This window comes from Scyliorhinus canicula, chromosome 22 (assembly GCF_902713615.1).
Source record: "Scyliorhinus canicula chromosome 22, sScyCan1.1, whole genome shotgun sequence".
Lineage (NCBI taxonomy): Eukaryota > Metazoa > Chordata > Chondrichthyes > Carcharhiniformes > Scyliorhinidae > Scyliorhinus > Scyliorhinus canicula.
In genome coordinates, this window is record NC_052167.1 from 23717330 (window position 1) to 23745041 (window position 27712).

The 27712-nt window shown below is 43.1% G+C and overlaps 1 protein-coding gene across 2 annotated transcripts in view; it reads right to left on the bottom strand.

Moving 5' to 3' along the window:
* The window catches only part of bmpr1aa (bone morphogenetic protein receptor, type IAa), a 155591-nt gene that overhangs the window by 103704 nt on the left and 24175 nt on the right, over positions 1 to 27712 (bottom strand). Inside the window, exon 1 of one of the 2 annotated variants that reach the window (XM_038782694.1) lies at positions 23209 to 23228. The exons of the other annotated variant lie outside the window; for it this stretch is intronic. The gene's annotated coding sequence lies outside the window, so the exon portion shown is untranslated. Of the gene's footprint in view, positions 1 to 23208; positions 23229 to 27712 lie in introns of those variants that run through there. 2 annotated transcript variants of the gene reach the window in all.

Below are 27712 nucleotides of genomic sequence, written 5' to 3' on the forward strand. Positions count from 1 at the left end.
ATGGCGCCGAGGTCCCAGGTTCGATCACTGCTCTGGGTCGCTGTCCGTGTGGAGTTTGCACATTCTCCCCGTGTTTGTGTGGGTTTTGTCATAATATCCACTCATAGAACATAGAACGATACAGCGCAGTACAGGCCCTTTGGCCCACGATGTTGCATCGACATCGGGAAGTCAAAAACTAAAGGCCATCTAACCTACACTATGCCATTATCATCCATATGCTTATCCAATAAACTTTTAAATGCCCTCAATGTTGGCGAGTTCACTACTGTTGCAGGTAGGGCATTCCACGGCCTCACCACTCTTTGCGTAAAAAACCTACCTCTGACCTCTGTCCTATATCTATTACCCCTCAATTTAAGGCTATGTCCCCTCGTGCTAGCCACCTCCATCCGCGGGAGAAGGCTCTCACTGTCCACCCCATCTAACCCTCTGATCATTTTGTATGCCTCTATTAAGTCACCTCTTAACCTTCTTCTCTCTAACGAAAACAACCTCAAGTCCATCAGCCTTTCCTCATAAGATTTTCCCTCCATACCAGGCAACATCCTGGTAAATCTCCTCTGCACCCGTTCCAAAGCTTCCACGTCCTTCCTATAATGAGGCGACCAGAACTGTACGCAATACTCCAAATGCGGCCGTACCAGAGTTTTGTACAGCTGTAACATGACCTCATGGCTCCGGAAGTCAATCCCTCTACCAATAAAGGCCAACACACCATAGGCCTTCTTCACAACCCTATCAACCTGGGTGGCAACTTTCAGGGATCTATGTACATGGACACCGAGATCCCTCTGCTCATCCACACTGCCAAGAATTTTACCATTAGCCAAATATTCCGCATTCCTGTTTTTCTTTCCAAAGTGAATCACCTCACACTTCTCTACATTGAACTCCATTTGCCACCTCTCAGCCCAGCTCTGCAGCTTATCTATGTCCCTCTGTAACCTGCAACATCCTTCCACACTGTCTACAACTCCACCGACTTTAGTGTCGTCTGCAAATTTACTCACCCAACCTTCTGTGCCCTCCTCTAGGTCATTTATAAAAATGACAAACAGCAACGGCCCCAGAACAGATCCTTGTGGTACGCCATTCGTAACTGAACTCCATTCTGAACATTTCCCATCAACCACCACCCTCTGTCTTCTTTCAACTAGCCAATTTCTGATCCACATCTCTAAATCACCCTCAATCCCCAGCCTACGTATTTTCTGCAATAGCCGACCGTGGGGAACCTTATCAAACGCTTTACTGAAATCCATATACACCACATCAACTGCTCTACCCTCGTCTACCTGTTCAGACACCTTCTAAAAGAACTCGATAAGATTTGTGAGGCATGACCTACCCTTCACAAAACCATGCTGACTATTCCTAATCATATTATTCCTATCTAGATGATTATGAATCGTATCTCTTATAATCCTCTCCAAGACTTTACCCACAACAGACGTGAGGCTCACCGGCCTATAGTTACCGGGGTTATCTCTACTCCCCTTCTTGAACAAAGGGACCACATTTGCTACCCTCCAGTCCTCTGGCACTATTCCTGTAGCCAATGAAGACATAAAAATCAAAGCCAAAGGCTCAGCAATCTCTTCCCTGGCTTCCCAGAGAATCGTAGGATAAATCCCATCAGGCCCCAGGGACATCTATTTTCACCTTGTCCAGAATTGCCAACACTTCTTCCCTACACACCTCAATGCCATCTATTCTAATAGCCTGGGTCTCAGCATTCTCCTCCACAACGTTATCTTTTTCCTGAGTGAATACTGACGAAAAGTATTCATTTAGTATCTCGCTTATCTCCTCAGCCTCCACACACAACTTCCCACCACTGTCCTTGACTGGCCCTACTCTTACCCTAGTCATTCTTTTATTCCTGACATACCTATATACCTTTTCCTTGATCCTACCTGCCAAAGACTTCTCATGTCCCCATCTTGCTCGTCTTAGCTCTCTCTTTAGATCCTTCCTCACTTCCTTGTAACTATCAAGCGCCCCAACTGAAACTTCAAGCCTCATCTTCACATAGGCCTCCTTCTTCCTCTTAACAAGAGATTCCACTCCTTTGGTAAACCACGGTTCCCTCGCTCTACCCCTTCCTCCCTGCCTGACTGGTACGTACTTATCAAGAACACGCAATAGCTGTTCCTTGAACAAGCTCCACATATCCAGTGTGCCCAACCCTTGCAGCCTACTTCTCCAACCTACACATCCTAAGTCATGTCTAATGGCATCATAATTGCCCTTCCCCCAGCTATAACTCTTGCCCTGCGGGGTATACTTATCCCTTTCCATCACTAACATAAAGGTCACCGAATTGTGGTCACTGTTTCCAAAGTGCTCACCTACCTCCAGATCTAACACCTGGCCTGGTTCATTACCCAAAACCAAATCCAATGTGGCCTCGCCTCTTGTTGGCCTGTCAACATATTGTGTCAGGAAACCCTCCTGCACACATTGTACAAAGAACGACCCATCTAATGTACTCGAACTATATCTTTTCCAGTCAATATTTGGAAAGTTAAAGTCTCCCATAACAACTACCCTGTTACTTTCGCTCTTTTCCAGAATCATCTTCGCCATCCTTTCCTCTACACCCCTAGAACTATTAGGTGGCCTATAGAAAACTCCCAACAGGGTGACCTCTCCTTTCCTGTTTCTAACCTCAGCCCATACTACCTCGGAAGAAGAGTCCCCATCTAGCATCCTTACCGCCACTCATGTATATAATGAGATGCAGACAGGCAGTGATTGACACATAGGATGACCTGCAAGCATACAACACAGTACAGCCAATCACCAGACAGGACACTACCACTATAAAGCCAGAGGGCACTAGGTTTCCCGCTCGATCGGGACCCAGCTACTGAGACAGTCAGAGTCGACGAGCTAGCCAGTGCAAACACCATGCGGTAGCTAGTAAGTCTGGTCAGGCTACTACAAGGCCACCAGTCAGATCAGTATAGTGTCGACCCACAGCTGAATATGTATAGCAGTTCTGTAGTTGAATAAAACAGTGTTGGATCTTCACCGGTGTTAGACATCTGTTTCTAACTTCCCTGCATCGAGTGCAGTCCACATCGAACCAACCTGCCTAACACATCAGGTTTTGCCCCCACGACCCAAAGATGTGCAGGGTAGGTGGATTGGCACGCTTAATTGCCCTTTAATTGGAACAAAAAAAGAATTGGATTCTCTAAATTGATGGGGAAAAAAGGGTAGAGAAGGAAGAAAAATTAAAAAGGCCACTAATGTCATGTGCAGACTGAAACCAGGGTGAAAGGGAATGACATAAACTAGGTCTCAATCAAGTGTGGTAGATCAATCTGCACTTCTGGAATAAGATCATTGGTGCGTAGAGTCAGAGGTCTACGTATAGAAAAGGCTCTTTGGCCCATCGCAGCTGCGCAGGTTAGAAACAGTCACTTAACTATTCTTATCCCATTTTTCAGCACTTTATAATAATCTTTATTATTGTCACAAGTAGGCTTACATTAACACTGCAATGAAGATACTGTGAAAATCCCCATGTCGCCACATTCTGCCGCCTGTTCGGGTACACAGAGGGAGAATTCAGAAAGTACAATTCACCTAACCTGCACATCTTTCGGGACTTGTGGGAGGAAACCAGAGCACCCGGAGGAAACCCACACAGACACGGGGAGAATGTGCAGACTCCGCACAGACAGCGACCCAAGCCGGAATCGAACCTGGGACCCTGGCGCTGTGAAGCAACAGTGCTTCAGGCACTTAGCTCTGTCTGTTCATGCTGTTTTCCATACAACCTGTCCTGTGTTGTAGCTTCAACAGATTGTCACCTTATTTTTAGCTATGCCTGCTGCTTCTCCTCCCACACTCTTCATTGAACAAGGTTTGACCCCTTGACTTGGTGGTAATGGTAGAGTGAGGGATATTCCAGACCATGAGGTTACAGATTGTGACTGAATACAATTCTGCTGTTGAAGGCCCATAGCATCTCATGGATGTCCAGTTTTGAACTGCTAGATCCATTCTGAATCAATTCAATTTAGCACAGTGGTAATGCCAAACAACACAATGTGATCCTCAGTGTGAAGATGAGACTTCACCTCCACAAGGGCTGTGCAGTAGTTAATCTTACCGATACCGCCACATGAATGAACCAGTAGAGTGGTGAGGGAAAGTTCTAGTTGGTTCCCGCACCAACTGTCACAGGTCCAGTCTGGCAGCTATGTCCTTCAGGACCTGGCCACTTCGGTCAGTGGCAGTGCTGTTGAGCCATTCGTGGTGTTGGACATTGAACCAATCCAGGGTACATTCTGTGCCCTTGTCACCCTCAGTTTCTCCTCAAGGACTCAGGATCAGAGCCAATATATATATATATAGGTGACTAGAAGGGAAGCAATTAGCAAATGCAGCATTAGATGTTCATGTGTATAAGAGACATGTCAATGCTGATTTTGCTTCAGCAGCACTCATATGGAGTGGTGTCAGGGCCTGCCTGAGGTATCATGTTGAGGCTTGTTTGGGAGTTGGCAGCATCTGACTCAAAATTGTCGAAGCAATTTAAAAGATTCCTATATTCATAGCCTTGATGTCATAACCAAAAGCCATTTGCTGATTGGAAAAAATACGCCGTTCATAACAAATTGAAGCCTATACCAGAGTTTCCAAATCTAGAGCAATCTCACTATTATTTCATGGCCTTAAATAATATTTAGGACTTTGAAAGATTTATCTTATATTCTGGAACATCAAGCTGTATTAATGGTGCACCTTTAACATAGTAAAGCATCCCACTGCATTTCGCAGGGGCGTTATCAGTCAAATTTCAATACAACGCCATGGGATTATAGGACAGATGACCAACGGTTTGGTCAAAGTGGCAAGTTTTAAGGAAGTATCTTAAATGGGGGAGAGAGAGATCTAGGGAGTAAATCGCAGAAATTGGAGCTTAGCTAATTGAATGCATGGGCAGCAATGGTGGAACAATTAAATCAAGTGTGCTCAAGAACCCAGAATTGACAAGCACAGAGATCTGAAAGTTGGTTACAGAGATAGGGAAGGGAGGTTATAGTGGGATTTTAATTAAACATGCCAATTTAAAAAATCAAGGTGCTGCTGGACTGGAAGCCAAAGTTGGTCAACCAATAAAGGGGTTGATGGGTGAACAGAGCTTTGTGCTGGATACAGGGCAGAGTTTTGGATCAATTAAAGTTTACAGAGAGTAGAAGTTGGTCAGGAGAGCATTGGAATAGCTGATCTAAAGGTAACAAAGACAGGGATGAGGATGGATGAGGGTTTCATCAGAACATAAGCAGAGGGATGATGTTATGGAGCTGGAACTAGATGACCATGGCGAGGATGAGATTGGAAGCTCACCTCAGTATAAAATAGATGTCCAGGTTGCAAAAGGTCTTATAGTTGCCAGGGAGAGTGATGGTTAATGGCTAGCAAACATAGGACATACAGTGTAGAAGGAGGTCATTCGGCCTATCGAGTCTGCACCGACTCACTTAAGCCCTCACTTCCACCTTATCCCCGTAACCCAATAATCCCTCCTAATCTTTTTGGACACGAAGGGCAATTTAACATGGCCAATCCACCTAACCTGCACGTCTTTGGACTGTGGGAGGAAACCGGTGGAAACCCACATAGACACGGGGAGAACGTACGTATTCCACACAGAGACCGAGCGGAGAATCGAACCTGGGACCCTGGCACTGTGGATCCACAGTGTTAGCCACTGTGGTACCGTGCTGCCTTTGGACTGTGGGAGGAAACCGGTGGAAACCCACATAGACACGGGGAGAACGTACGTATTCCACACAGAGACCGAGCGGAGAATCGAACCTGGGACCCTGGCACTGTGGATCCACAGTGTTAGCCACTGTGGTACCGTGCTGCCTTTTACAAAAAACGAGTTAAAAAACTGAGTGGCAATGACTGTTGTCATGACAGTTTCTGTCTATCCAACTTAACTGGAGGAAATTTCTGCTTATCCAAGACTAGTGACAGATCAAAGTAGTGGGTAAAACCCAAAAGCATAACTGACATATTTAATAAATGGAACAAATATCACAAGCAACAAAAAACAGTTTAAAAAAAAAACTTTTCATAATAGAGCAAAGACGGGTGCCATCCGGCTCAACCTTTGCTGGCACTCTGATGAAGCTAGTCTCACTTTCCTGTCCCTTCCCCAAGGTCCAGGACTTTTTTTTCTTTCTTTCCAGTATTTATCCAATTCCTTATTGAAAGGTATCATTGAATCTGTCTCCTCCGCCCTCACAGGCAATGTACTCAAGGTCATCAGGAATGACTGCGTGAATTTATTTTTTCACGGTCTCTGGTTTTGTCAACTACCTTCATTATGTGAACTCTGGTTCCTGCCACTGGGAACAATTTCTTGCTCTATCTAAACCATTCAGGATTTTGAGCATCTCTATGAATTCTCTGCCTAACTTCCTCTCCTTTAAGCAGAACAACCCCAAGTCTCTCTTCCCTGGTCCCATTCTAGTAAATCTTGCCTGCGTTTATAACGATTTAGCATAACTTCCTTCTTTGTACATGTTCCGGACGCCTGGTCAGCTTTCAACAGTGGCTAAGAAATTGGACCAGATGCCGTAACATTTCAAAGTTTTAATGCGGTGACAGAAAGATAATTTCGTTCCAGGAGTGATAATATATGAATTAGGGCTTGGTTATTTTATAAACAAACTTTATTAAAACAAAAGAGAAGAAAACAGTGTGTAAACTTTTACTTCTGCCCTAACACATTACATGCAATTTCTTAACCTTAACACTCTAGTCCCCATTAAAGAACACTGTACATGAGCATACAGCTCTCATTCCACTTACACACCCAGGCAAAGGCAACTCATGCATTTACAAAGCAATTTTTCTTTTGATTGAGTCATTTGTTTGGAATCCTTTTCCAAAGCCTGCCTCTGTGGCAACTTTCATGAGCTCTCCAGTCAATTGCAACAGCCTTCTGCCTGTCATTGTTCAGAACAGCATTCTTCCTATTTTTAAGCTCTGCCAAACTACTCATACAAAGGTTCTCCCGAGATGGCCAGACCTGAATCTATTATCGTTATCTTGGCTGATTGTCCACTCGCGTTTCCACAAAAATTCAGAGCTATGCCGTTCATATCCAACAAATCTTCCATTAACGGACAAATAGGTGATCAGACTCTGATGGGATAATGGCTGGTCAAACAAGGTTGTCCCGCATGACAATGGATCTTCAGTAGATCATCTTAAATGAACCGGGGTATTCCCACTCACGAGGTTCTGTCTGAATGGGACATGGTAACTCAGGTTTTGGGTATGTCCCTCGGACTCTGCTGCTAGCAGTCTTTCCCTTCAGTCTATTTAACCCTTAAATTGCCTGCTACATCTTGGACCCCATTCCTGGCCCAAGTTCCTGACATCACCCTATCATGACAGTGCACTCTACGGCTCAGTTTATAAAGTCAATGTTCTCATGTGCCTACCGGCCTGTAAACAGCCATTTCAACTTTGCCCTGCCACCTTCAAAGAATTGTGTACATACGTTTATTCCTGCACCCCTTTGAAATTGGACCATTTCGTTTATAATGCCTTTGATTTTTGCAAAAATAAATCACTTTGCTGCAAAAATGTTTTCTATTATTTATCTGTCCATTTTACCAGTTGCTTACATCCTTCTGAAATCTGCCATTATCCTCCTAATCGTGTACTATATTGCTGAGTTTTAAGTCACCTACAAACTTTGAAATCATGCTGTGCACCCAAGCACGGGTCAGTCATATTCAGTGGTACCAATGCCGATACCCTTCCCTCCAGTCTGAAAAACAAATGTTTACCACAACTCTTTTTTGTCCTTTAGTCATATTTGTATTCGCCGGCCCATTTTATCCCATGAGCTTTAATTCTGGTAACAAGACTCTTATGTGGTACTTTACCAGATTCCTTTTGAAGGTTTGCTAGATTCACATCAACAGCACTACCCTCATCAACTCTCTCTATTACTTCAAAGACTCAATCAAGTCAAACATAATTGGCCTTTAACAAACATGTGCTGGATTTCATTTATTCACCCATAATCATTTTTGTCCTGGATTAATGTGTCAATGTTTCTCCAACACAGACTTTATGCTGGTTGGTCTGTAATTGTTGGATTGATTGCCCCTTTTTAGATTGGGGATGGGTGCAGCATTAAACATTTGGAATCCTCCTGTCCTCTGGCACCATATCTAGAGTGGATTAGAAGATTGTGGCTAGAGTCGCGGCTATTTTCACCCTTGCATCCCTCAGCAACCTAGGATGCATCCTACCCTAACTGGGTGACTTTCCGAGTTTTGAATGCTGCCAACCTTTTTAGCACCTTGTGGTAACTTGAGATCACAAAGTAAGTAGCCAACTGCTTTGTTTATAAAAGAAACTTCTTTATATAAATAAATCATGAAGTTTAACAATAACAGTAACTCAGCAGGGGGCGGCACGGTGGAGCAGCGGTTCGCACTGCTGCATCACAGCGGCGAGGTTCGATCCCGGCCTGGGTCACCGTCCGTGTGGAGTTTGCACATTCACCGTGTCTTCGTGGGTCCCACCCGCGCAATCCAAAGACATGTAGGGTAGGTGAGTTGGCCATGCTAAATTGTCCCTTAAGTGGGAAACAAAAGAATTGGGCACTTAAATTTAAAAATAAACTTTGAACAGTAATAACTATGAAAACAGAGCTCTGTTAAAACAGGTCTTGCTGACAAGCACCCTCTTGCACTCTGAAAAAGCACCCAAAGCGCTCTCATACTCAGAAGCCTCAAGAGATGCCAGTAAAATATTTACATAGGAAAAAGGCTTATAAGAACACACTGTACTCAAAATGACACTGTAACACACCTCTTCATTTTATCCCGTGTAATTTCTCCATTGCCTTCTGTATGGTCATATTGACATTCTTCTTCTTTATTAAAGACAGATGTAAAATACTCATTTAGTGACTCAGTCATGCCTTCTGCCTCCGTGCAGTTCCTAAATCGCTTCATCCTTCCTTTAACAACGCTTTTACTATTTATACAATTACAAGAGGCTTTTCACTTTGACTTACGTCACCCGTTAATCTATTCTTAAACACGCTGCTTGCTTTTTTGTTTTCTTTTTCATTTCTGCCCTATATTGTGTTCAGCCTGGTTGTTAAGTTATGAATTTGGCATTTAACACAAGTTTACTTTCTCTATTTCATTTTAATCTCAAGATCTTCTAATCACCCAGGGTGCGCTAGCTTTGGATAACCTTCTCACTCTTATGATAGTATGAATAGTCTATGCCCAAAACGATTCCTCTTTAAAAGCCTCCCATGGCATATTCACGGTTTGCCTGACAATCTTTGATCCCAATCTACCTGAGCCAGATCCCTTTCTACTTACCATTCTTCCAAATGAATAAGTCGCATTTTATTTTTCCTTGACCTTTTCTGCAACTCCTTAAACCCAATGATATTGTAATCATTACTTCTCAAATGCTCTCCAACTGAAACATGTCCACTTTCATTTCCGAAAACTCGATCTAGCAATGCTGGGCCAGATGTATATTGATCCTGAAAATTCTCTTGGACACATTTGAGAAATTCTTGCCTTCTACACTGCTACTTCCCAGTCTACATTAGGATAATTGGAGTTCCTCATTATCATTCCTGATTTTTAAAAAATTCACTCATGGAATGTGGCCGTTGCTGGCTAGGCCAGCATTTATTGCCCATCCCAAATTGCTCCCGGGAAGGTGGTGGTGAGCTGCCTTCTTGAACTGCTTGCAGTCCGTGTGGTGTAGGTAACCCGAAGTGCTGTTAGGAAGGGGGTTCCCGGATTTTGACCGAGTGACAGTGAAGGAATGATGAGATAGTCCCAAGTCAGGATGGTGTGTAACTTAGCGGGAATATTGAAGGTGCTTTTATTCCCTTACATTTGCTGCCCTTGTTCTTTTAGATGGTGGAGTTTGCATCTTTGGAAAATGCTGCTGAAGGAGCCTTGGTGAGTTGCTGCTGTGGTGGAGGGAGTGAATGTTGAAAGTGGTGGATGGGGTGCCAATGAAGTGGGCTGCTTTGTCCTGGATTGTATCAACTTTCTTGAGTAGTGTTGGCGCTGCACTCATCCGTAAGTATCTGACTCCTGACTCGAGTCTTTTAGATGGTGGACAGGCTTTGGGGAGTCAGGAGGGGGAATGACTCTCAGCAGAATTCCTAGTCTCTGACCTGTGCTTGTAGCCACAGCATTTATAGAAGTAGCCACGTTCAATTTCTGGCCAATCGTAATTTCTGGCCCCCCCCCCCCCCCCCCCCCCCCCACCCACACGCACAAAAATATATTGATAGTGGGGGATTCAGTGATGGTAATGCCATTGAATACCATGGGGATATCGTTAAATGGTGTATCACTGTCTGGCACTTAATGTGGCTGGCATGTATGTTGCTACTAATCAGCCCAAACTTGAAAACTATCCACGTCTTGCTACTTATGGACAAGGTTTACTTAAGTACCTGAGAAATCGTGAATGGTGCTGAACATTGTGCAATCATCAGGGAACTGACCTAATGATAGAAGGAAGGTCATTGATGGAACAGCTGAAGATGGTTGGGCCTATGACAGTACCCTGAGGAACTCTTGCAGCGGCGTCCTGGTTCTGAAATTATTGGCCTTAAACAACCACCTTCCTTTGTGCTAGGCAGGATTCTAACCAGTGGAGAGTTTTTCCGAATGGGCTACTTGATGTCACACTCAGTTAAATGCTGCTTTAATGGTAAGGGCTGTCCTCTCGGCTCACCTCTTGAGTTTGGCTCTTTTGTCCATGTTTGGACCAAGGCTGGAATGGGGTAATGGGGTTAAGGAGCCGATGTGACCTTAGTGGAACTTAGAAGTGTCAGTGAGTAGGTTATTTCTATGCAAGTGTCATTTGATAACACTGTCAACAACACTTTCCTTCATTTTGCTGGTGGTCAAGACTGGGCTGATGGGTGCTAATTGGTTGGTTGGATTGGTCCTATTTACAGATAGGGTGGGCAGACCATAATTTTCCATATTGCTGGGTAGATGACTGTTGTAGCTGTGCTGGAACAGCTTGACCTGGGCCTTGGCTAGTGCTGGAGCACAAGTCTTCAGTATTATTGCCGGAATATTGTCAGGGCCCATAGCCTTTGCAGTATCCAGTGCCTTCAGCTATTACTTGACATCACGTTAAATTAATCAAATTGGTTGAAAACTTGCATCTGCGATGCTTGGGATCTCCGAGGAGGCTGAGATGGGTCGTTGGTTGTGGAATCACGTAGCTTGTGTGCCGAGTACTGCTTCTGTGCTATGGCATGCGAGTAGTCCTATCTTGTAGCTTCACCAGGTTGAAATTTCATTTTTATGTACGTCAGGTGCTGCCCTCATATTCTAGGAGTAAGAGATATGGCGGATCATGAGGTTACAGATTGTGGTGGAATACGATTTTGCTGGTGGCCACAGCACATATCTCATGGATGCCCAAATTTGAGCTGCTGTGTGTGTTCAAAATGGTGACCCAACCAATACCATGATAGACAAATGCATCTGCGACAGGTGGATTGGCAAGAATGAGGTTATGTAGGTTTTCCCTCTTGTTGGTTCCCTCGCTGCCTGCCACAGATCCAGTCTAATAGCTATATCCTTTTGGACTCAGCCAGCTCAGTCAGCAGTGGCTCAATGGCCACTCTTGGTGATGGGCATTGAAGTTGTTCACCCAGAGTACATTCTGTGCCCTTCCCACCCTTTGCGCTTCAGTGCTTCTTCCAATTAGTGTTCAAAACACGGAGTACTGATTGGTCAGCTGACTTTACACCACTGTGCTGCTGCCTCCTCTGGGTTTGTGCTGCAGGTGGGAAAGGACATTCCCACGGGTGGTGTCTGGGACATGGATATAATTCAGCGAGTATGACTATGTCAGGCTGTTGCTGCACTAGTCTATGAGTCAGCTCTCCGAATTTTGGCACAAGCTTCTAGATGTTAGGAAGGATTGACAGGCTGGTTTGCCATTGTCATTTCCGATGTAAGGTGATCCAGCTGGTTTAATTTGCTTTGGACTCCACAGCGATTTGATACAACTGAGTGGTTTGTCAGGCTATTGCAGAGAGCATTTAAGGATCAATCACATTGTTGTGGGCCTGGAGTCACATATAGATCAGACCAGGTAAGTAAATTTCCTTCCTTAAAGGTCACTAGTGAACCAGGTGGGCTTTTACGACAATGGCTTCATGGCTATTATAACTGAGACTAGCTTTTGATACCAGATTTATGAAATAAATTCCAAATCCACCAGCTACTGTGGTGGGATTTGAACCAGTGTCCCCCAGAGTATTAGCCTGGGCCTCTGGATCACTTGAACACATACATTACATCTATGCCACCACTTCCCTAGTTCTTGTAATGTCACTATTCAAGTGATCCAGAGGCCCAGGCTAATACTCTGGGGGACACTGGTTCAAATCCCACCACAGTAGCTGGTGGATTTGGAATTTATTTCATAAATCTGGTATCAAAAGCTAGTCTCAGTTATAATAGCCATGAAGCCATTGTCGTAAAAGCCCACCTGGTTCACTAGTGACCTTTAAGGAAGGAAATTTACTTACCTGGTCTGATCTATATGTGACTCCAGGCCCACAGCAATGTGATTGATCCTTAAATGCTCTCTGCAATGGCAATCTATGCCACCACTTCCCTAGTTCTTACACCTTTTCACTATTTGCTTGCAAATTTGTTCCTCTGTTTGTTTCCCAATATTTGGTAGCTGATAGTATACATCAAGGGTGCGATCTACCGGCCGCGATACCTCCCCACCCCAGGCGAACGGGACACGGCGCGCCGGCAGATGCCAGGAGAGGCCTCTTCCAGGAACTACCTGGCTCGCCATGCCTCATGAGGTCTAAAAGGATCGTGAGACGCTGCAGTCTGGATCCCGCCCATTGTGGCCGGCATCAGTATTTGGCAAATCTGCATATTAGAGAGTAGCTAATATGCAGATTTACCTGATCTACCAGAGGAGTTGTGATCTAACCCCTTCGCCTCAAGAGACCTTAGGTGAGTGCCGTTCAGTACTGGTTCCCACAAATGGGAACGGAGGTCCCCGGAGGGTTGGCTTCTGGGAAGGGTGGCACTCAGGCACTGCCACCTGGAAGTGCCATCTAGGTGTCATCCTAGCACTGCCAAGGTGTGCAGCTGGCATTTTGCCCATACCAGAGATCGGGCCTGGAGGTGCCCTGAAAATGTGAGGTGGGGGTGAGGTTGCCTTATAGGTGAGTTGAGGGGTCCTTAGAGTGGCGTTGGGGGGAGGGATAGAGGAGATTGGGGTGCATCCCAATCACCTCCTGCACTAAGCACAGGTCCTCAGTGCAGGAAATGGGACTAAGTGTGGTTTTGGCGGGGTATTTGCCGTTGAGGCTGCAACGTAGTGACAACGTAGTGACATTCGACAGCATGATCTTTCTCAGCACTGAGCGTGCCGGGAAACACCCGGCTAAACTTGCTCGACATAGGACGCTATTGCAATTTAGTTTTGCGCAACAGCTCCTTGTATTATGTCTTCACTCCAAGTAAATAGATTCCGATGTCAAATGCTCAAGCACATCATCACTTTCCACTGCTGTAGCAGTAACTTTAATCAGTTCTGCCACCACTACTTTCTTCCCCCTTCCTGACCTCTCGTGAAACCATTATGGACATAATTATTAAGAAACCATTACTCCCCTCGCTTCAGCTGAATCTCCAGTATTCCTATGATATCATAGCCTCATGTGGCTACTTGAGCCAGTAGTTCACAACCTTGATTACCATTATTCGGCATTTACACACACAAGCACTCTTAACCCATCGTAGTTTGCCTCGTTTCCCCCCACTTGATCCCTCCTATTTCTTAACAAGGCTATATTAATCCCTCTTGAGCGCCATATATCTCACCTCTAATGCGTCATCCTCATGCTCTTGGTTCATTTTGATGGATTCATGTATTGTATAAATAGCCTATCCTCATGGTTACCTCGTGTAGATCCTCTGAGATAGAGATATAAATAAACCAAGTCTGCTGTTATTGATAGGACAATCCCAATTTTCTCCATTTTCAAAATTACATTTCCATTGTCTTTATTCACCATTCAGCCTGTCTGCTTGTTTACTTGAAATGGAAAACTTCTTGGGATGCTAGCACAACAATTATGATTTTATCAAAATCCCACTGTATGTCCAAAAAGCTAGAGGTAAAACTTGCGGGGAGTAAGAGTTAAACGATTGTCATTTAGATCAGAATTTCCTCAAACTCCTGCCCGAGGTAGATATCAAACAGAAAATTGAAAATTAATGGCTTTTGTGGTTGAATGCAGATCATTGGGGACACCGATGATGGGGAATAGCTTATGTCATCGTCGGGTAATAATTCTAAATTCTAAACACGAATCCAAGGTGATGGTCCCAAATTATTAATCATATTTCAATAAGAAATAAACATGTTGAAGCTCCACTGCCTCATTAGTGGTTCCCGGCAAAATGCGCAAATACATGCTCTGAAAAGCAAATCCACTGTTCCCTGACATCAGTGCAGAGAAAAATCGATTTGTAAAATTGAGAAACAAGTTCATTCACTTTTTCCATTTAACTTCTCGGCTGACTCTGATTCCAGTGAGAAACAGTAACACAGCAACAACTCGAGTAGATAGCATGGCAGGGACTGACTTTCAAAACACCACTTTTTTGGTTAAGTAAAAGGCACATACCAAGAAAGATGTCTGGCAGCCAAACCAATGTTTTTAAAGCTGTAATCGGAGACTTTTTAAACAAATGGCCTTTCTAATGAAAGCATGCCTAGACTGCGTCTCTAGCCACTCTTTCATCGTGTGCAGCAAGCCTTTCAAACTGTTGGCTCTTTGCCACCTCCCATTACAGTGAAGGCTGAAGAAGTCGAGAGCAAATTCTCCCTTTCCGCAGGCCCCTCCTCTTAAGCTGCCCTAGGCGCCCAGGCTGACATGCCTTTTAAGCACTGCTAGACTGCAGCACAGACTTTCTGGCTCCAACGCTATTGTTTGCTCGGCTGCTCTGCCACACATTCAGCTCTTGATTAGCATAAGAATATTGCCATCTCCCAGCAAGCAATCTCTGCTGAGATCTTCAGTGCTTAAATACCTCCATTCCTTCACCGTTGTTCTGCACATTGAAAGCTGCATGCGGCCAATGCTGTACCGTGCTCATTTTCTGATTAAAACACAAACTCACAACAGACCAGACTCTGTTGAACTTTAGTTTACCGTCAACAGGTTTTGACAAAAGCAGTGAGGCAGAACACAGGCTAGCTTTGAGGTTTTGATTACTTAACCAATTAATTGCTGAAATTCAGTGTAGGGAAAAGCGTGTTTTATTTTGCTGTAATAAAGTTCCACAATTTTTTCCTGAACGACATTAGGTGTCTTTTCTCAACAAACCGTCTTTAAAATAGCTTTACAACTGTTTAATTCATGGCCTCGGTAAACATTCACACCCGAAGATCCTGACAAACAGCAGGTTTCTAACCTCAGCCTTGTCATTAACAGCGGCATCAAGCGAGACGGCAGGGGAAAGGTCCCTAACCTACACCTAACAGTGAAATCCGTAATGCCACTGACACCACAAAGATCAATCGAACTTTCCTCACAGATTGAGGTGATCATGAATAAGAGGTGCCATTTATTTGGTAGGGGGGTGGGGTTTGGATCATATGAACTAGACGAAATCAGATAGGGATAATTGGAACTTTTTTTAGATTAAAGTTTCTATGTAAAACAAATTATTGCTACAATTTTATCTCAAAACAATCTGCTGTATTGCTTGGCTTTAACCTCTGGAGAGCCGCCACCAACAATCACAGCTGGAACCTTTATAGGCTCCAGGACCCATCCTAAGAGTGTTTTCTGCTGGTAGCTCTGAAAGCACGAGAGGTCCCACCACAAATGTTGCTATCACTAGCCGTTAAAGTATGGATGTCAACAATAAAGCCATAATGTGCAGTTTTTAAAATGCTATTCCAGCTGCTGTGGAATCCACCCTACAATATAAATAAGATCATTCCCCCTTCAAGAGCCACAACAATTTACACGCAGACGGTCCTCTGATTTATGACACAATTGGTTCTTGAAAACCACATTGTAAATTGAAATATCGTAAGTTGGAACCGATTTTCCGATAGGAACAATAACATAAATGGAGGATTGGTTCCTGACCAAGGCTGGGAATCATCCATGGATGCCCGGCGGTGCTCAATGCTGTCAAACTCTTGCCCTGTCAAGTTGCTAAAGGGACTTCACACAAGTTCCTTGGTTAGTGTGGAGGATATAATGAAGCCATCGATCACTGTCAGTTAACCTTGAACTTCTGCAAGTTTGAGCGCATATTAAATACAACATTAAAATCACAATAGTTGCGACAAAACAATTTAACAGAATAAAACACTTGCTTCCAATCTCAAAGACAGTTGGATCTGACCAGTCATACAGATGGGCGACGCAGAATGTAAATGCACACGCATGAAAGTTATGTGGTGGTGCAGAGACCAACACTATAAAGTTAAAATGGGGTGTCAAGTGCTGTTCATCATAACTTGAACGTCGTAAAGTCAAGGACTGCGTGTAGTGCCTTTAATGTAGCAAAACATAGTCACGGTGCTTCAGAGCAGCATTATCAAACAGAATTTGACACAGAGCCATAAAAAGGAGACACAAGAGCAGTTGTCCAAAAACCTTGTCAAAGGTAGATTTGAAGGAACACTTCAAGCGAATAAGATACCCTCTAATTATTATTTTGCCGTGAACAATATTAATTTAAGTCTGCAGGCCCTTTAAATATTTTTACGCAACTGTGCATGATATCTTAAAATGGCTTGTGTGCAGCCTGCGCGGTACCTTTCAGGTTGTTGCATGGCTGTGCAGCTGGTCATAAAGGAGGAACGGTAGAGAGACTCAAGGAAGAGGTTCCAGAGCTTAGAACCGTGACAGCTGAAGGGACACCTGCTATTGGAGTGACTAAAATCAGGGATGTTCAAGAGGCCAGAATTGCAAGAGCACACATATTTCAGAAGTTGTATGACTGGAGAAGGTTATAGAGATATAGAGGCCATGGAGGGACTTTGAAACATGGATGACTTTTTAAATGGAGGTATTGCTGAACTGGGAGCCAATATGATTGAAGCACAAAACTTGATTTTAAATAATAGACATCTTTGTGGAACCATTGAATGATTACAGGACATTAAGCCCATCTTGTCTGTGCCAATTTCCCCCTCTTTGTTTTCAAAGACTTCTCTCTAATTTGTGCAAAATACCAGGCATATGACTAATCAATTTTTTATGGTGCCGTGATATAAAGAGAGCAACATCCATAAACTTACTTTTTATTTACCTGGGGAATTAAAATTGGAGGTATTGAAAGCAAGCTGATTTTTTTTTCCATTGTCCCACCCAACAAGGTCCCAGTGGCACCGAATGGCAATAAAGATCAGAAAGCAATGTTTGGGGGGTTGTAGACCTCCAGTTATGAGCGGTGCTGTTTACTCAAATGAACAATATACATCCAAACATATGAATTAGAAGCAGGAATTGGCCACTATGCCTCTTGAGCCTGCTCTACCATTCAATAAGATCATGGCTGATCTGACTATAACCTCAATCCCACATTCCCACCTACCCCCAATAACCTTTCACCCCTTGCTTATCATGAATCTATGTAGCTCGGCGTTAAAAATATTCAAAGACTTTGCTGCCACTGTCTTTTGAGAAAGGGAGTTCTAAAGACTTGCTGCCCACTGACAGAAAAAATGCTCCTAATCTCGGTCTTAAATGGGTGACCCTTATTTTAAAATAGCAACCCCTAATTCTAGATTATATTGAATTAACCTGAATGAAATTTGAATTTTGTGCATGCGGAGCTGTAACTGAGGCATGTCTGCAATATTCATAGAATCATATCATAGAATCACTACAGTGCAGAGGCCATTCGACCCATCGAGTCTGCACCGACCCTTTGAAAGAGCACCCTTCCGAGGCCCAGGCCCCCACCCTATCCCTGTAACCCAGTAACCCCACCTAACCTTTTTGGACAATTTAGCATGGCTAATCCACCTAACCTGCGAAAATGTCCCGATATAGCTTACATAGATAGAAGAAAAAAATGAAGGGACTATTGGAAGTGTTGAGCAGCACAGTACAATAAGTAGGAAAGATGACTGAAAGCTTGGTTAAATATATGAGAGTCAAATGGCAAGGAGGCTGTTGTTTATAATACATCACTGCTTTCAACGCACAGAAAACAGTTTTTGGACGAAGTGGCGAAAAAAGTTGCCTTGATGGTTGAATCGTTATTGAATACCTGTTCTTCTTCTGCTGTCTCCATCTTCCCTCTCCAAAAAGTCAACTTGTTCAAGATATTCATGCCCATATCCGGTTAGCACAGTAAGAAGTCTTACAACACCAGGTTAAAGTCCAACATGTTTGTTTCAAACACTAGCTATCGGAGCACTGCTCCTTCCTCAGGATTCACCTGAGGAAGGAGCAATGCTCCGAATAAACTCAAAAATAATAGTCACAATAAACTCAAAAATAACAACTGTAAACAAGATGGATGAGATAATGAAATTCTTATTTATTTTGCCCCAGGTACCAGCAAGCCCTACAGTACTTTGCTAACTGGCTGCTCAACATCCATGAGCTTAACTGCTTTTATATCTTATTGAGGTGCATGTTTGTGCAACGACTTTTATGTACAGGGGTAGTGAGCAACGAGCTGCAAATGTGTTGCATTTGTTAAGACCAGCCTGGTTTACTGCGTTTTCTTGGCAGCCAATCTTACAAGAATCCTACAAGTTTATAATGCAGTTAGACCAGTTGCATGAGATCTGTACTTATGACAAAAGCACTCCTCTATGGCTAATCTGAAAGCATCTTTACACTGGATATATGATACAGAAGCACGCTATTTGGCCAGACCAGTTCAATCAATGTTTATGTTCCATTCAAGCCTCCTCCCATCTTTCCTCATCTAAATCTAACATTGCAACCCTCAATTCTCTTCCCTCTGAAAAGCTTGTCCAGCTTCCTCACAAATGCATCAACACTATTTTCTTCAACCACTCCATCATAACGAATATCACATTCTCGCCATTCTACGGGTAAAATAGTTTTCTCTGAATTCCTTTAAAAAAATTAATTAATTGGATGTGAGCATTGTTAGCTCGGCCAGCTTTTATTGCCCATCCGTAACTGCCCTTGAGAAGGTGGTGCACTGCCTCCTTGGTCCGCTGCCATCCATGTGGTATAGGTACACCCACAGTGCTGTTAGGGAGGTTGTCCCAGGAGGCAAGTTACTTGTCATAGGATTCCTAGCCTCTGATCCACAGTATTTATATGGATAGTCCAGTTCAATTTCTGATCAATGTTAACCCCAGGATGTTGATAGTGGTGTTTCAATGATGGCAATGCCATTGAATGTCAAGGAGGCAATGGTTGGATTCTCTCTTATTGGAATACTGGCCATTGCCTGGTACTTGTGTGGCATGAATGTCTCTTGCCAGCCCATGCCTGAATATTTTCCAGGCCTTGCTGCATTTGGACATGGACTGCTTCAGTATTCGAGGAGTCATGAATAGTACTGAACATTGTGGAATCATTAGCGAACATCCCAATCTCTGATCTAAACCAAATGGTTTCCATCCCAAGGTGTTGAAGGAAGGAAGTGGGAACATACCCGTGTGAAAATTTTGCAAAAGTTATTTTGATTTGGGAGCCATTCCTTTGGATTAGAAAATTTCAAACATTATTCCACGTTTTAAGAATGGATAGCAAGGGAAACCAGGGAATTTTAGGTGAGTTAGCCTAACATGTTATCTGAAATGACGAGAGTTTATAATTAAGTTTCATAATTAAATTTTCAACTGAACGAAGAGAGTCAGAATAGATTTATAAAACGTAGATCAGACCTGACGAACCTGATTGATCACTTCTTCAAAAAAAATTCAAAGTAGTGGACAGGGAAATGCCTATGGATGTTATTTATATGGACTTCCAGAAGACATTTGATAATGTACCTCATAAGAGACTGCTAGCTAAAGCTGAAGCTCATGGAATTAAAGACAAATTATTCACCAGGGTAGGAAATTAGATGAAGGACAGGAGACAGAGAGTAAGGATAATAGGCTGAACATAATAATAACATAGGAGGTGTAGACCACATGGTCCATCGAACCTGCTCCGCCATTTAAAACAACCATGGTTAACCTTGGGCCTCAACTCCATTTTCCCGCCTGGACCCATGTCCCTTAATTCCCTGAGACCAAAAATCTGTCCATCCCAACCTTAATTTATTCACTGTCTGGTATTCTAATTGGTTGAATGTGACTAGTGGTGTATCACAAGGATCTGTGCTGCGGTCTCAAAGGAATAAATACATGCAAGATTCTAAAAGGCCACTGAAAATTTAAGCATGAATTTTCTTTTTATTTGATTTCAAATTAACTAACCTTCAGCAGTACACCTAGTCATTTATCCCTTATTTACTTTTTTCTTCTTCCATACCAATAGTAACTTAAAAATATAGATAGGTTTTGTGTTTTTCCTAATTTCACAAAGCCACACATTACCTTGACATTAGTAAGAAAATTCAATCTGGAAAAAAATTATCGGAAATATTACTGTGGCACAGTCTATGGCGCTGAGGACCCGGGTTAGAATCTCGGCCCTGGGTCACTGTCCGTGTGGAGTTTGCACATTCTTATCCCCCTGTTTGCATGTGTTTCACTCCCACAACCCAAAGATGTGCAGGTTCGGTGGATTGCCCATGCTAAATTGCCCCTTAATTGGAAAAAGATTAATTGGGTACTCTAAATTTTAAAAGAAAAAAAGGGAAATGTCACCGACCAGAAACGTCCCATGTTACTGATATTGTTACTATTCTTTCCCCTCAGATACTGCTCCCACATCTTCAAATCTTCTCCCATCACCCCACCTTAAAATAAACCTAATTTTGCACCTAGTCCTACTTGTGCTCGCTGACCTATTTTAGATATACTCAATTAGGTATTAACATTCCCATTCTTATCAAATTTATCCAAGGTCTCACCCCTCCCTTGTTTCTTTGATCCTCCTCCTGCTGACCCTCTAAGATACCTGCGCTCCTCCATATTTAGCTCATGAGCATTCTCAATTTTAATCACCCCGCGATTGGTGGGGTGCCTCCAACTGCCGAAGCCCCAAATAGTAGCATTCCCTCCCTGAACCTTTCCATCTCTATTCCCTCTTTAAAGACACACAAAACATAGCTCTTTGTTCAAGGTTTTGGTCACCTGCCCTACCACCTTATCTGGTTTGGCATCAAATTCCCGTTAAATACCTTGGGACGCTTTACTTAACAGCGCTATCAATAAAGTTGTTGCAACAAAGGTTCGGATTTGGGCTTCAGCAACAAATGAGCTGAGGCAGAATTGGCGGAGAGGCAATGTCACGGAGGTTGAAATAAACACTATGCGATGGCACTGATGTGGTTCAAAGCTCATCTCGGAGTCAAATGTGACACCAAGGCTGTAAAGAGTCAATCTCAGATTGTTGCCAGGGGGAGAGATGGAGTCAGTACCTATGGACCGGAGAATGTGGTGGGGACTGAAGCCAGTGGTTTATTTGGTTGGAGGAATTGTCTGATCACCCAGTATCAATGTTGGATAAGCAGCGTTACAATTTAGAGACCGTAGAGAGGCCGAGAGGGGTGATGGTGTGTCACCAAGAGGTGGCATATGGATGAGAAACAGGAGGGGGCTAAGGATGTAATTCGTACCCGTGTACATGCATGCGGGTAGAATTAAGCTTGTCACAGTTGTCAAAATATACGATGACAAGTGACCACTGACTGACAGTGGAACCAAATTCAATTGTAACAGATATAATTTGGATTTAACATAGTGCTGCTAAAAAGAATTTCCTTCCCTTCCTCCTTTAACTGTCATCATCCAGGAAAGGGGATATTAGATTTCATATCTGGTCACTAGGAAGATTGCCAATTATGGCTAAAATGAGATTGAGTGATATCCCACTGAGAGTGTTTAAACACATTTCTATTAAAGGTCAGAAACGTCTCCGGAACAATCCACAGATATCAGAGCAGTTCATTTCTCATTTTACTGCACTGGTCTCATGAGAAGCACCTTTTGGTAAAACCTGGTGAATGTTAACAACTAATGGTCATGCTTATACTGCAGAGAGTGCAGCTTCGGTCCAAGGCTGACTTTTGTTATGAGCAGTGGTTAATTAATGTAGATGTTTCATCAAAATGGAGTTTGCAGCCAGTAAGTAATTTAATTACAAAGGCCAGAAGTAATGTTTAACCTTCTCACTAACTCTTATTCATTACAAACATTTCAAAATGTTGCTCAGCAAATTCAAGACATCCCTGCAATTAAATCCACCAAGAAACTGATCATGGTCTATTTGATGCACCAGTATTTGGGAACCCTGGTCCCCTTGCCTGGTATTTGAACTTGTCTCCCCAACAAATTTCACTAGAGAAGGCTGGGATAGACAGATTCTTGACTATAAGGGAGTCACGAGTTATGGGGAACAGGCAGAAAAATGGAGTTGAGGCCCAGATCAGACCTGCCAGATCTTATTGAATGGTAGAGCAGGGTCCAGAGGCTGTGTGACCTATTCCTGCTCCGATTTCTTGTTATGTTCAAACTGTGCACAAAGATGATTTCCTGCAGGGAGTTTGAATCTTTTGAGCTTTGACAATGGCTGAAAAACACTAATTAATTCAACATGCTGTCCCGATATCAATTTAATGCTACTTTTATATGAAAACCATACTGAGCCGGTTGCTCTTCCCCTCCTTTTAACACTAAGATTACAGTCTCTTATCAGATCCCATCATATTAATGCTGAGTTTACACTTAAATAAGGCAGCTTAGCTATTATATTGTAACTTCAGGATTGTGTCAGGTGAACACCGCCACTGTGTTGACATTCTGCAGTATCCACATAAATAAATGGATGGAGCCTTACATTTCAACACTTACCTTGTTAATGCTTGAAGATTATTATGCTCAAACAAGCTCAGAGCATAAATTTGTAAACGGTTCCCAAAGATTAACAATTACCAAACAGGTGATGCCAATACAAGACTTGCAATTTATAACACTAACAGGTATGCAGGCGCAAGGAGCAAACTACAAACTTACATCTGGAATGACTTCTGATCACTACAGTTATGGGTACACAACTGTATGGGTCTGTCTATTTATAGATGGTCTGAGTAAACTCTGCAGTCAATGCCGAGGCAGCAGCTGGAGTGAAGCTATAAATTCTTGAGCTTTTGGTTTGCAAAGGTCATCACTTCCCTCCACCCTCGCAAATAAAAACAGCAGGCATTCGATTAACAAAAAAAAACAATGGTCAAATAGATTAACTTGTATATTAAAAAACGTTTGAACACATTTATTCAGAAGTTTAAATGTTAGAGCAGGGATTAGAATTTTACCAATTCCAAAAAATTAAGTTTTTAAAATGGAAACAAAACAATTTTTGTTTTACACATTGGCTGTATCTACTAATATATAAAAAAATTCCATTCCTTAGCTCACATAATGCGTCATTTGCAAATTCTTTCCCTACTTATTTTTCCACTCATTACCCTGCACCCAGCCAATGGGGGAAAGTGGCCAAAATTTGACGCAAATACAACTGGCATCATCATTGCTCAGTGATTGAAATGTTTCTTTTGAGCGTCTACGGTTGAGTGAGTAAATGCACAACATAGCGCAGTACCAAGCCAGGCACACAAGGTAGTCACAGTTTCCAACTTCTGCTGAATTTGCAGATTGTAGCCAGGGCAGTTATCTAGTAGCCCTTATTGGAGTGAGTGCGGGAACAGCAGGCACAACCAGGATTGGGCCTGGCTGCAATCATTTCATGAAGAGGTCAAGAAGCAGACAGATTTAGGGAGGGAATTCCAGAGTTTAAGGCACAGGCAGCTGAAGGCACGGCCACCACTAGTGGTGCGATTAAATAGGGCAAGAGGGCAGCATTGGGGAAGTATAGAGATAAAGGTTGTCGAAGTTTACAAAGATAGAGAGAGATGAGGCCATGGAGGGATTTGAAAACAAAGTTGAGGATGTTAAAACTGCCTTCTTGCCAGACAGGGAGCTAGTGTAGGTTGTCAACATTACACAGGATTCAAGGTGAAGTGTCCAGTTTTAAAGGTGGCCTTCTGGTAATTCAAGAATTGAAGAACACAAGAGTAGACCACACAACCCATTGAGCCTGCTCCGCCATTCAATACGATTATGGCTGACTTTGAGCCTCAAAGAGGAGCAAAGGTGTATTAAAAGAGGCTGACAGTTAGCATAAACGGGAACCCGAAAGTCTTCTTTTGGTATATACATTGTAAAAGAGTGGCAATAGGTGGAGTAGGGGCTATTTAGGGATCAAAAGGGGGATTTGCACAGCGGGGAAGGGTGCAGCAAAATAAATACTTTACATCTGTTGCTACCAAAGAAGATGTTATCCAGGACATGGTAAAAGATGAGGTAATTCAGAAACTAGATGGATTTAAACTGAAAACGGTGGTGATTTAGGATGGCTTATCTGAAAATGAAATGAAATGAAAATCGCTTATTGTCACGAGTAGGCTTCAATGAAGTTACTGCGAAAAGCCCCTAGTCACCACATTCCGGTGCCTGTTCGGGGAGGCTGTTACGGGAATCGAACCGTGCTGCTGGCCTGCTTTCAAAGCCAGCAAATTAGCCCTGTGCTAAACAGCCCCTGTGGTTAAAGATGCTTTTCTTCTGGCATTTTCTCTGCAGCTAATAATTTCAATTGCAACCTCTGTGGACTTTTCTTTTGTCCTTTTAACAGCAGCTTTTTCTTCAGATTTGTACTTTGCTGTGTACCTGTGTACGGAGTAGTTTCATTTGCTGCCTTTTTCTGTTTTCTGTTGTCCTTTTTAGCAGTCGTTTGTTTGTAGATTTTGAACCTGTATTCCTGGGTTTGCAAGTGTCTTCTCTGCTTCTTTTCAGGGGTTCAAAATTCTATTTCGTCCACTTCCATACATTCTGTTTCATGTATAAGGACAGCAGTTGTTTTAAGTGTGTTTCTGCAAGAGGTTTTATTGAACAAATCTTAAGATGTCTGACTTCAGAGGCAGCCTAATGGCATGACTTGAGAAAACTCGGTGTCATTCAGGCTGGTTGCATTTCAAAACCCAACATACACAACATGGATTTCACAGCTTTATACCCAATTCACTATCACGTGATTAGATACTGGGCAGTGGAGGTCCTGAGCCTACTTACAGGAATATTTGGTGGTACTGGGCAGGACAAAGACAGGCAAACTAGTACAGCTTTTATCAAACTGTTTTCCCAGGACCTAATTGTCTTTATACTAAAACAGCTTACCTTCACAACCCACAGCATGTTCACTTACCTTTAAAGGGAACGGTTAGCCTGCTTGGTCCTCACAATTTCACTTCAATCAGGTTCAGAGGAGGAGGGGGCAATGCGCATATCAGGTGCTGACTTCGGCCAGCTCCTTTGTGTCACCTTCATCTTTATGAAAATGGAAAATCCAACTTCGCACATGTGGGTCATCGTTTTACTCAGCATTGAATATTCCTGGGAGATGCTACTCTGGAATGCTGACAGCCTCATGGACATTTGGCGTGCTTTTAATGTCGTATCACAGGTTAGCTATAGCAGTGCTGCCTTTTAATTTGGAGTCAGCTGTAAGTAAGTGACTTTGGGGTCTTAATTGCAAAAATACTTTTTCACCTACCACTTCTCTTTCAAAATCGGAAATTTCTCCTCCCATTTGCCATTACTGCATATAACACTCATGGATTTTGAAGCCTTGTTTGCATTGGCACAATTGACAAAACCATACCTCAAGAAATCTTCTTTATACCGATTTGTTCCCAAATCATGTTTCTTCTTTGTAGGCTGTTAACCAGAGGCCCAAGAGCTCTGTATAGAGTAAACACTAGCACTGTTCTGTTTTGCCCTTCTAAACAGCTCTCTCCAGCAGATTCTGACGCGAGATCCTGCCCAGTACTGTCTATTTGAGTCTCTGTCTGTCTCTTAGTTTTAAGAAAACAATCCATCTTTGCCGTCTTCTTGCCAGCAGCTAGAAAATCGAAGCAGCTCTTCTCCGTGGTTTGGAGTCAAAAGCATGTACATGGAGGACGCTTGACATCTAGTGTACGTGCTGAGTGTGTGACCTGCACTCTGCTGCCATTTCTGGACGGAAGACTGGACACAGTCTCGCTTCTTTTCATTTAAAAGCCGGCAGTAGCCACCATTCTCACGCTGGTAGCAGCCATTTGGTGCTTTTCCCACGATCAGGACCACCATGGAAATGGCGTGACCAATCGCTGCGCGACCCTCCTGCAGTTCACAACCTGCAGTTTGTAAAATCCTGATCCAGTACAAAGCTGAATTGTGCAATGCCAGGGTTTTCAATGAGGCTGAAGCCTCAAAGACACAAAAAGAAAGATGGTGGTCAAGTTTAATCAGGTTGTCATGAAATAGTGTGTGTTATTTTGGTAAACACAGATAAGTTTGTGAGAAAGAAAAATTGCAGACAAAAAGATATTGAATGTGGTTCAGTTCTGCTTCTTGTTACCTTTTCAATCAGAAGGAGCACCACAAAAGTGATGATCGGGAGTGTGACATGATGGACATGAAATGTGTGCCAGCATACCATGTTCAATATATTATGGTAAGAAGTCTTACAACACCAGGTTAAAGTCCAACAGGTTTGTTTCAAACACGAGCTTTCGGAGCATTGCTCCTTCCTCAGGTGAATGGAGAGGTATCCACACCTGAGGAATGAGCAGTGCTCCGAAAGCTCGTGTTTGAAACAAACCTGTTGGACTTTAACCAGGTATTGTAAGACTTCTTACTGTGCTCACCCCAGTCCAACGCCGGCATCTCCACATCAATATATTATGAGCAGTTCCCTGTGGTATTGCTCATGGTCTAATGATGTTTTATAAGGGCAAAAGTTGAACAGTGTAATTCTGAAAGGTTCTCTCATTGGCTAACTACATGACTAGTAAGGAAACAATTCAGCTGCCTCCCTGAAAAGTTGATATTTACTGTCTTTGGGAACGTGCGAGCCAGAAATACACACAGAACTGCTGTCCACAACTGTCTGCATTGAAAATGTTTTCCAGATGGCTTTCATTTCCACGTGACTATTTCCTGGATGAAGATGCCTGCTTTTGTTTAAGTTCGACGGCCACAGTGATTGTGTGGCTGCCATTGCCCCCACCCCCATTGAAATTATGTCATTTATTGCCTATTTGCATCATTTTCAGACATTAGCCTCGTTCCAATCCAAAGAATTTTGATGCTCAGGAAAAGACCTTTACTGAAGCAATTTTCATTTCATCCATTCACATTCAAAGATCACAATGGTACAGGCTTTGAAAACAGACTGTAGCCACCTGGGGTGGCCACTGCCCAACACAAAATGGAAGATTTCAAGGAATGCAGGGAAAATGGACATGTTGGAAAGCAAGCAGCTTGCAAGGCGATTGTATATTGGGACGACTGCAGAAACCAGTTTTGACTGTTGCAGAAACCAGACAGCACTGTGAAAAGAGACCAGTTAACATACTAATGAGGCAATACCGGGCGAGTCCCAGATACAATGGACACAAGTTAAGCACAAATCGATATATTC